A 10175-nucleotide genomic window follows, 5' to 3' on the forward strand; every position below is an offset into this window, starting at 1 on the left:
AACTTTCCCACTAATAAAAGTCTTTTTTTTTGCAAGTTTTCAAGGAAATAAAGGACACCACGTTTAGAGGGAAGCAAGCCAAGGAAAACCCCATTCTTCCTACATTAATTTCATATCTTCCATGTCCACCATGGCTCATGCATCCATACTCATATCCAACCATCAAAAAACCAATTTGACAACAATTTTCTAACTTCTACAAGATTTCGTGTAGTTACTACAAGAGTTTCTTGTAGTACTATAGGATGTCCTGAAAATGTACAGGAATGAAATCTTGGTTGACAAATAATAATGTAGGCCTATTTTTGGTTGAATTAGGAGGCCATTGACCTCACTACATCTCAACCAACACCATTTCATGACCATGTCACCCTCTGTGTCAATTGATAAATCCACTCAGAAAAAGAAAAAATAATTAAAAAAAAGACAAAGGGAAAAAAACAAGGAAAACAAAGAAAAGTCTAAGGGCCATACCATCAGTAGCCTACCTCATCTACCACTCCATCTTCGCTTTTCCACCTATTCCTTGTCCAAGAAAAAAAACAAAAAAAATTAGAATGGGGCAACTACAAGATTTCATGTAGTACTAGAGGAAACCATGTAGAAACCTATATTATAACAACAACAGTCTCCATTCTCCTCCTTCAACATCCATGGCGAGGAAGAGTATCAACACCCCTACAAGCATTATGGTACCTATACAAAGCTCAATAGCAACATAAGAGCCAAAGACCTGCACATCACAACAAAGAAGACCAACCTATCAGCCAGGTGAAATCAATAAAACAAGAGCAAAAGAGAATATGTATCTAAACCAGAAGAAACATAGCATGGCCAACATCTAGCATGAATCAATTAAGGAAAGGAAGCCACAGGTATGGAACCAAGTCAACACTCTTTCCTAGGTATGAATGTGATAAAATTGTAAGAATATGAAAAAATTGGTTTTATAAACTGAAGGTGGCTAGTTAACTTGGCCAACCTTAGCCCAAAAACAAAAAGCTAAGTTCTAGTTAGTAGGACATGTGGCAACGTCACATCAAAGGAAATAAATCGAGAAGGTGGTTGAGTTAAGTTGTACAAGAGTGGGCGATGATTACTAGAGATGGTTGCATGATAGCTAATAGTGGGCCAACTGTACAAAAGGAGAAATTGTGTACCCTTTCAGGTAGCACACCACTCCAAGGAATCAACCATAAATAGAAAAATCCCTAACTTTCATGCATACATCGTTCATTTCGAGATTCAAAGAATTTGGACCACTAGAGGAGCCATCAAACAAGAAATCTAGTCTCAACCATCCCACAGTGAGCACCTACAGGCAACACATATAAACTACAGGAAACAATGGGAATTCTCAAAAACTCTACGAGGGGGTGCCTAGGGCAAAACTATTCAAAATTCTCCTCAAACAGGGCATTACGATGAAAGGTAGGTGGTCCATATACTCTATGTTTTGACTTGATAGCTACTAAAGAGAAAAGGAAAATAAATTTTCATTTTTTTAGTAATTATAGTGTGCATAGAGATAGAAATAATTGTGTGGAAAAATTATATGGAATAAAGGAAGACTTGTAGTGATCACCCTCCTAAACCATAAACCCTTAGTCACCTAGTAAAGCTCTTAAGGTAGAGCTACCAAACTACATACTATCACATTGACAGAGAGAGAAAATGGCAGGAGGTTTCAACAGAAGGGAGCCCAAAAGAACATCTAGAATACATCTCCATCCCCTTGTGGTAAAATTATCTATAAGGCATAAATGCTTGGGATTCTTTGAGTTACTTAGAGGATATGATGATGATGTAGCTCAGGAATTTTCAATGTCACTCATACCTCAAGCTAGAGTTAGTGCCACTTCTATGCTAAGAGGATTTTCAATAACAATTACCCCTGAAAGCATTAGTAGAATCACTACACTCCCTCTTGGTTTACAATGGAGAAAAGAGGATAAAGCTAGCAACACTTATGACAATAATAACCTTTTCTTGGAAGATGAGGAACCAATTGAGGAAAAAAATGGGGTTAGAAGGGAGAGCATTCCATATCCTTCAGATGATGTAAGTTGTCACATTCTCAAGTATATTTCTTGTGAGGGATGGCTCAGTATAGTCTATGTTTACCAGTTTAGACTCCTCCATGAGTTGAGATTTGGAGAAGAGTTACCCCCTAATAGAAGACTTAGTGTTCCCTACTTCTTGTTGCAATCAATAATAGACATGAGCATCAAGGTACAAGAAGGAAAGGATCAGTAGCTAGCACATCATGGACTAATCAAGCTCATACTAGAATATGCCCTAAGAAAATTAAGAGATCCTATTATACGGTCCACATTTACAGACATGGACAAGGAATATGTAGTTGAAGAACTTGAGTATGAAAGAGAGCCAACCTCTAGAGGTGAGGAAAAGGAAGAAGAACCAGAAGAAGAAGAGGAAGAACAACTAGAAGAAGAAGAAGAGGTGGAACTTGAAGAAGAGGAAGAACTAGAGGAAGAATAGGAGGCAGAGAAAAATAAAACGAACGGAGAAAAGAACAGTGGGGAAGAAGCACAAAAGAATGAGGCAAGCCCTAAAACACATACCAAGGAAGGGGAGGAATCTCCAAAAGTGTCTCCTCAACCCACAGAGAAGTAGGCATCTGCTCCCTTGACTGCACTAAGAACACTCATAAAGTCAATAGGAAAAGGGCAAAGGCATACTCGCCTATATTTCAAAACAACGAGGAGCACTAGGATAAAACAAGGGAGACCAAGAACACCTACCAAGACTCCTATCATCATTGAAGACTCACTAAAAGGACAAGAAAAACTAGTCTCCCCAGAAATGAAAGGTGAAGAGAGAAAATAAAAACAGGCTTCCCCAAAGTTGTCAATCACCTATGTTAGGAGGCATGTCACCGAGTCAACCTTAACAAAGAAAATCAAGGAACCTTTGAACCCCTTTCAAAAATGGAAAAAACTCCTACAGAAACATAAGCAGTCCTATAAGAAACTACGTCAGCCCTACAGGAAACAAAAAAAAGCATTAGGAGGGATAGCAGGGACAAAGGAAAGGAAAGGAAGCAACAAAATAAGTACAGGGGGAGACACATGTTCCAAATATAGTAAAGGGATAATTCCAAGAGCTACAGGAACCTAGACCACAGCCCAATCTCAATTCCTATTACAGATTCATTGAGGGAGACAAAGTAATACCACAAAAGGACAGAGAAAGGACACATCGTTGGATGAAAATTTCTAAATAAAAGAATGTAGAGGATGTGGGCCATATGGAAGAGAATCTGTTAGAGATGGGTAGAAAGTTGAGTGAGATAAGAGATATGGAAATATCTATGAACTCGCAACTAGAGGCTGAGAAAACATGGTTGAGGAGGCAGGTACAGGAAAAAGAGAGACAATTTGCCACTATGCCAAGCCTCTCTATGGAGGCACTCCAGTGTAGGATGCCAACAAAATCATATGCCTTGTACCTAATATATTAATGGCTGCAATTTTAGATAAAGAGCCCAGCATAATGAGGGACTATTCCTTTCCAAGACTATAGACAGTTCGTTGAGCTTTGTGACTAAATCACCCTAGAGCACATGGCCAAGTCTGATTTATACTAAACTAACTTGGTCTTAACAAAATTGAATGTGTGGGACCTCAATCCGAAGTTGGGGGACTTACAAATAATGGCTTTGGCATCATGGATGAGTCATGAGGAGGTGAGGGCAAAGGAATTAAAGAAAGTGTTGGAAAGAGAATAAAAAGAGCCCCTTAACATTAGAGCAGAACATATCAATTTCATGACTGTCACTAGAACCCACAATCTCATCGCCAATGATCATCAGCTTGCACCAAGATACCTAGCTACACAAGAGCAAGAAGTCAGTGATTTTGAGGACACTTTGATATTTCCAGGGGATGAAAGATAGCAAGCATGGCAAAGGATATGGGGCACGGATATGGGGCACCTTACGATACAACCTAAATATCAAGGAGTATCATTCCCATGAAAGATTGAGGGTTGAACTAGAGAGGACCCCACTGTATAAGAAGGCACTGGAGAGGCTCAAAATCAACTAGATTAGCTTGAAACTTAGTCCACCATTTCTATTGGGTATGTTAGAAGCAATAAAGGAAGAAGAAGAAAAAAAATAGTGGTAGTAAATAGAGAATCATGCCGGATTTTACCCACAAGAGGAGAATACATCAATAGAAGCCTGGATTGTCAGAGAGGCCACAAGAGCAATGCAAGACATGGACATGGATTATGTTTCTCAGAGGATGAGAAACACTTTCAATAATGGGTGATGATGAGGCTCATAATTAGGTAAATTATATGGACCTTAGTGCCACTCTCCAACTTATTAAAATCAACTTTTCTCACATTTCTTCACATGTTTTGTTATATTTTACTTAGTGAGAAGGGTAAAGATGAGATGTTATGTCATGTGGCCTAATGTGCATTAATTGTAGGATTTGTAGAAATTTTGTCTAATTTACGTGTACGAACTCAAAGTATACAAACAAGAGGGATTTTAGGATATTTTACCACCATCCTTAACTCCTCACCAACTCAAAGAATCCTCCACTAGATCTCAGCAGCTCGGATTTACAAGAAGCCAAGCCACCGAGGTCATTGGCAGCCAAACCAGTGATAGTTGAAGACAAGCTGATATCGATTTGGGAGCCAAGCCTCCCAAGATTTAAGGAATTTGTTGGTAGCTTTAGTTTTATAAATAAGAAGGCCTAGAGCCTTATTAAGATTCAGCTTCTTTTGTTGTAGCCAAGAGGAATTTTTGAGCTAAGACATTGTGATTGGTAACTCTTATGTATTTTTGATATTTTAATGAAAATTAAAATCATTCCCTTGATCCAGCACTTAGTTGAATCAAAGGGCAGAACCTCTTTGTTTAGGTCCCAATGCTAGTAGCATAGGTTCATCTTTCTATACATGTATTCTTAGATTACATTAATAGTTAGCTGCTGAACTGATTTTGGTTTTGTTTAATCAGGAAGTATTTGGATGATTACTTAGTTTTATTCCAATTGTGGATAGATAGATCAGTGGTACAATAGTAACAGTAAAAACTTCATAAAATCTTGTGATAGTGGCCTTTGCCTCATCTCCCTTATGGGATCATGGGTTGGGGGTTCCATTCACACAACCCAAAAACAAATTTATTGTGTGATCATTGCATAACTTAGGATTTCATGTTGAATAGATCACTGTATCTAAATTTCTTGGAAGTATCTACAAATTTCATTTTTATCTCTTGAGTTTTCTATGGTTTAGAAGAACTTTCATTCATAAACTTAGCCATTAGCTATTAATAAGTCAGTTTTTCCAGCATTCAACTCATCTTTTTCATCTATAAATGAACTTTTGCATAAATGAAGAAATTAGTGTGTGTTTTTGCATGAGATTTTGATCTACATGGAGACCTCATCTCAGTTGCCTCATCCAATTCTTCTCCACCTATGCTACCAAAGTCCACCAAACCCTAAACCGAATTCTTGTTTTGTAAGCAAAGTGGACATTTTCCTTGAGCAAGTCCAACCATCTTGAAGCCTTGGATTGAGCCTTGGGTAGCGTTCACTTCCTCTATGCCTCATTTCCCCATCATACACCTTTCCCACACTTCATTCTACCTTTCCTACCTCCTTATAAGCTTTTGGCCTATTTCATGTAGTAAAATAGGGCATCCTGTAGTAGAACTAGGACATCCTCTAGAACTATAGGACACCCTGTAGTAGCCTGTTTTAAGCATGAATTGGGCATAAATGGTCATCTGAGCTTAAGTTAGGCCTCCACTTGGCTTACATCCCCTTGACTCCATCTAGACCTATATCCCCATACCTGTCTCCCATGCTAAAGAACAAATTCGTTAAATTAGCATTTTCATTCATAAAACTAGAAATGAAAAAGGCTTTTTCTACAATTTCTAAGTTAGCACATGCATGCAACAGTCACAATAGTTCTTAGATAAAATTCCATTCTCAATTAGCTCAGATAACTACATGTTATATACAAGGTTAAGTTAGGTCTCTTTTGTAAGAAAAATGTGTAGATTCTTAGCTAGATGATTTCATGTCACTTTATAGCACCTTCCAATTCATCACTTTCATTTCCTATAGTAGGCAAGGCTCCCTTTTTGCATTAAGAATAGCTTTCCCTTTTCCATTTGGTAGTCACACTCCTTCTAGTCAATAGAAGACTAGTTTGAAAAACCCTAGTGGTCTATCACCCCAGTTGAAAAGTGATAAGAGTATACCATTTCATCTACTATGTATATAATATTGTCACCTTCAAGTTTGCACGAACCTTGGGTTGGTGAAGTAAAGTTGTTAGCCCTAGGAGTTGTTGCATTCTTGATGCAATACAGATGCTCATCACCATCCATTTCATAATTCTCACCATGGTAAATTTAAGGGGCGAATTTTAGCCCAATGACGAAATTTAAGGGGTTTTTAATTTTAGAAGGGCGAAATTTTTATAAAACACCCATTTTGTATATTTAGCCCAACTTTTATTTTAAAAAAATTATTATTTTCATTTTAGCCCAAAAAAGGGGAGGATAAACTATGAAAAGTATCATTTGACTGGATTTGCCTCGTTTGGGAGGTTATATTCCATTACAATCACCTGATTTTCTTCTTTGCAATGTTAAAGTCATTTGCAATCATTGATTTTTTGGTTTGGGAGGTTTTCTTTGGTCTGAATCACCCTGATTTCTTCTGTGAATGGCTCCCTGTTTTCAAATCTGGTTTTCATCGATGGTAACGGTGTAAATAAAAAATATATAAATAAAGTGGAGGTATGTTAAATAAATAAAACCTCTTTTTATACTTACTCCAAAGGTATGGTAAATAAATAAAAATATAAATAAACTAGAGGTATGGTAAATTAATAAAACCTCTTTTTATATTTAATCTATAGCCCTCTTTCTATTTAAGAAGGCTCAAAAAATAGGTTTTATTTAAGTGAATCCTATGGGCCAAATACCATATTGATAAAAGAGGTATGGTAAATTAATAAAAATAGAAATAAACGAGAGGTATGGTAAATAAATAAAACATTTTTTTATATGTACTCCATAAGTCACCTTATATTTACGAACACTAAAAAAATGTGTTGTACTTTGGTGAAGCCTATGGGACAAATACTATGGTCCAAATACCATGGGCCAAATTATTATTAATACCATGAAAAAAGACAGTATTAACACTAACATTAGTATTAATAAAAATAAACATGGCATGTGGTATTGACCCATGGTATTTACATGGAATGTGGCTTATTTAAAGGGTGGAATTAAACCAACATAGAGGGATCAAATATCATGATATGCAAACTAGCATCAAGTGAAAAAATATTTGATCCCTCTCGGGGCTTAGCAGATCAAGAGTAAAAATGGATCTTGTAATTTATTGTCACTTAAGCATTTTAACTTGGTTAAAATAAAAAAATAAAATAAAAATCAATTATTAATTTTATTAATTTTTATAAATTACTAATATTAGTTTTTAAGCTCCAGGTTTATGATAACCCATGGTATTGACCCATGGTAATGCCATGGTATTCATGTAAACATGACTATTTAAAGGGGAAATTCTATCAGCTTAGATCCATCTTAATTTCGGGTCTACCAAATGCTAAGAGGGATAAATAGATTTCATCTCTCTAAGATTTTGGTAGATGTGGAGTTAAGATGGATATAGGTTGGTTTTTATGATAATGAAGATATTAAATAGAATTAGGAAATTATATTGTAAAAAAATTCTTAAGGTGAATGATTAAACCTCCATTTAGTCACTTCACAAAATTTAGTAAAAAATACCAATATCTTCATTAATATTGGTTTTTCTAATTTAACAAAAAAACAATCAAAAGGGTGAAGTCTTATCACTCTTTTCATATCACCCTTACAGAAGAGAGAGGGTCGCTTCCCAGATTTCCCACCATTTTTTAAACGTTCTCAATATGATATCTTCATGAAAAAGTTAAGGATGTTGGATTAGTTGTTTGAAAAATATGTTGGTTTGTACAACCTTTCATCTTCTCTGCCATTCTTAGTTTGTTGTAATGATCTATAGGGGTTGGGCCACCGCACCATATTGTCCTAAAATGTGGAGATTGTGCACCAAAAAGGAAATTAATCCACATGTTACAACGCTGTTAAAAAATGCAAGACCTATGAAGGTAGTGAATTATGCTAATAAGCAATTTAGAATGGGAGAGACGAAATTAATTTTATTATTTGAGAATTTCCAATTATATATTGATTGGAAGGCTTTTGACAATGGTCAATTATTTCCATTAGATCCCCTTCAAGCCTTTGGGATACCTACTACTTTCTTATATCATATAGTTGGGGCTTTCTACTTGTTGGCATGTTGGGGTAAACAAACTTGATGTGTTTTTTTTTTATCTCGCAATTGGAGTCTATGGAATAATAAAGAAATTTGATTTGCATTTTCTCATCATGGTAGGTAAATCTTTCTAGATGAAGATTCCATCTTAGAAACTCTATCACAAGGAAATTCTATATATTCTGTTGTTTCTCATAACAAAATCAAGATTTTTTATTTTTTAAACTCAACATTGGTTGCATTTAGGAGCAAGGAGTTGTGTCCATGCAAGAAAGTTGTATGGTCCAATGATCCTACCATATGATTGTTGACAGCTAGCTCACGGTACAAGGCTATCTTTGATGATGAAGCAGTAGTAGTAGCTTGGTGGTGGGAAGATTTTGAAGTTAAATATTCAATGAAATCCATGATTTTTATGTGGTTGGCCCTAATGAATAATGTTTTGATGTGAGAGGTTCTACAAAATAGGGCAAGGTAGTGTCCTAGAATTTGTACTCTATGAAAATGTGAAGGGGAAACAATAGACCACGGGATGGTGTTCATTTGTATTTTTTTTCAAGAGGTATGGGGTGTTATTATTTGAGGATAGGGTAATTGGCAGGAGGCTTCCTTGTTGGATTGTTTGATGATAGAGCACTCAAATAACATAAATCATTTCCCCTGATTGCCACTAGAGCCATTTGGATAGGAAAGAAGGAATAACAATTTTGTAGACAAGGAGATCCCTCCTTTTCATGTACATCATCAAATAAAATACCTATATGAAGGCATAAAAATGACTCCAAAGGTTAAAGTTCCAAGGTGGGTTGCAATGTGGAGGTTGATAAAACTTATCCATGGCATTTCTTTGTTGGTGCTTGCCAAGGTGATATTGTTGTTATATATATTATCTACGAATATGTGTGATATTCTTGTTCTATATATTATCTGTGATTCAAACCCAAGTCAGTTGATCCTCATGTGTGATATTCTTGTTCTTTATATTATCTACGATTCAAACCCAAGTCAGCAATGTGCAGGAGGCAAATTTGAACTGGTGCTACTTTTGGTGTCTTTCATGTCTACCTCTGCCAGAAAATTATCCACAATACATTAAGTTGTGGATTCACATGTTTCCCGATATTTGATTATTTTTCACATTTTGAAGTGGGCACAAAGGATAGCTCTTGTTTCAGGTGCAAACATATTCATTGCAGGTCATAATGGGTAGTGGAGCAATAGGGATCGGCTTTTTGGGTTAATATAATTTGAACCCAACTACAAATTTGATGGCCAAAACTTCACAACTAGTTTTGGGGTTTCCTTGGCAACAGAAAAGAAGAAAATTAGGAGGTTTGAAACTTTTAGGTTGTGCCCATCATATAAACCTTTTTATATCAAAAAAAGCTTGACAATGGGAAATCATTTGCCGTTCATGTTGGCACCACCCGACAACTTCCCAAGTGTGCATGTTGTTCACAATTCATGCTATGATTTATTTATTTATGTATTTGTTTTTGGTTGAAGTTGCTACAGGTATAGATAGCCTATGTGACATTCTTGATAATCTTTCCATTTAAATACCAAGTGAAGAAATCACAAATCATAGTTGAACATGGTTTAACTTGGAGGAGTTTAGAAGATTCATTTGTGAATTGAGTTGTTTCGAATAAGCTTCTTAGCTTCATTTAATGAACTATGTCAAATACCTCAGTTTTATTTATAGTTTTGTTGAGTTAATGATTAGTGAATGACTTGATAAAGACTTTCATCTTGATCTAGATTCCCCTCGGATAATAGCAAATAGAAATTGTAGACCTCAATAATACAATTAAT

This window comes from Pinus tabuliformis, chromosome 2_1 (genome assembly GCF_031772625.1).
Source record: "Pinus tabuliformis cultivar Carrire ecotype Pingquan chromosome 2_1, CPIR1, whole genome shotgun sequence".
Taxonomy (NCBI): domain Eukaryota; kingdom Viridiplantae; phylum Streptophyta; class Pinopsida; order Pinales; family Pinaceae; genus Pinus; species Pinus tabuliformis.